At 70.0% G+C, this 1,595-nt stretch overlaps 1 protein-coding gene across 1 annotated transcript in view; it reads left to right on the top strand.

Annotated features, from left to right (window-relative positions):
• Positions 1-1,595, top strand: part of LOC105854410 (skin secretory protein xP2-like) — a 26,074-nt gene that overhangs the window by 14,863 nt on the left and 9,616 nt on the right. The gene's annotated exons all lie outside the window — the stretch shown is intronic.

The following is a 1,595-nucleotide window of genomic DNA, read 5'->3' on the forward strand; positions in this document are numbered from 1 at the left end:
GCCCTCGGCGTGCCGCCTCCGGCGTGCTGACCGCCCTCGTCGGCCTGTCCTGCGGCCGTGTGGCTTTTCCTTGCAAGCTTTCTCTCCTGTGGCTTTAGGGGGTTGGGAGCCAGCCATGCGTGTATGTCTGGCTGCCGCGCTTGTCTGTGACTCGCTTTACTCCGTTTCAAATCATTTAGCCGCCAGCCTGGCCCGGGCGTGCAAGCCCCACGGTGAGGTTCGGGTCTGGCACCAGAGGAGCGAGGGGCTTCTGGATTAGCTTGGGACGTAACAGAAACACGGCAGCCTCGCCACTGCTTGTCTGTCCGTGCTGCGAGCGCGTGGGGTGACCACATGGCCAGGCGTGTGCAGTCAAGTTTCTCAGCACCGTGGCTTTGGGGTATGTCCAGACAGACCTGAGACACGCTCACAGCCACGGATCCGGCTCTCACCGGCCACGTTCCTGGAGAGGGGCCGCAGGCAGTGCTGCCACCAGAGACCAGGAGGCGAGGACCCAGCAGAGCCCGGGCCGGAGGCGGCCAGTCCCCTCATGGCCACGCGGGCAGCGGGAACCCCTCAAGCCGGCTGGGGTTCTGTGCCGTGAGCCCGGGTGTCGGCCAGGGCAGCCGCCCGGCCAGGAGGGGCAGCGGGACGCCGGTGGCTTCGCGCTTTGTGGGAAAGCGAAAGGGCTCAGCGCTGAGCCCGCAAGTGGCCAGGGCCCTCACTGGGCACGGCAGACCAGAGCGGGGTGGGGTCGCCAGCCTGTCTGCGCCGAGCCGCCTGCCGCCACCAGCACGCTGGGCTCTGGCGCCACCACAGACTGCCAGGCCTCGGGCAAGCCCACCGGCGTGCAGACGCCGTCGCCTGCCTCGCTCCAGCACAGTGACCGGCGGCGGTGCCACGAGGACCTGGCCCAGCCCTGCGGCGAGGGGAGACGGTGCTTCGGGACCCAGAGTCCTCAGCAGCGCGTCGCTCACCTCGGGCCGTACTGCGCGCCCGCGGGTCTGCGCCTGGCGGCCGGGCCGACGGCCGGAGGACGGCTCCCTCAGAGCCAGGCGGGGCTCGCGGCAGGGCCCGGGCACAGGGAAGGGCCGCGGCCAGGCAGCACGAGCCGAGTCTCAGGTGCGCTGTGCGGGGCAGCCGGTCGGATGTGCCAGCAGGGCGCAGGCCACGGTTGCCGGCCGCAGGGGGTTGCTCTCGGTGGGGGTGGGGCGGCCAGCGAGGGCGGCCAGTGAGGGCGGCAGCGAGGGGAGGGCAGGGCTGCTGTTGGCGCCGCCAGCCCGAGCAGTAAGTGCTCGGGACTTTACCTGATGACCAAGTCCAGGCGACTGATAGCCAAACCCGTTCCCACAAGTTGCTTTTGAGGCTTGACCGGCTACTCCGAGGTCCAGCTGGAAGAGCAAACTCACCTACACACAGTGAGACAGACGGAGAGCTCGCGGGGCAGTGGGCCCGGTCACCGAGCTGCAGGCCCGGGGCTGCACTGCCGGCCTCTGGAGGAAGTGGGGGGCGGGGCGCCTGGGGGGGTCGCGCCGGAGCGGGGCGCAGGTCTTTCTCACAAGAAGCGTGGAGAGAAGGCCGCGCCCGGGAGGCTGCATTTCCGGTCTTAGACCAGG

The sequence above is a fragment of the Condylura cristata genome, unplaced genomic scaffold, assembly GCF_000260355.1.
Source record: "Condylura cristata isolate star-nosed mole 26May11 unplaced genomic scaffold, ConCri1.0 scaffold00038, whole genome shotgun sequence".
Classification (NCBI taxonomy): domain Eukaryota; kingdom Metazoa; phylum Chordata; class Mammalia; order Eulipotyphla; family Talpidae; genus Condylura; species Condylura cristata.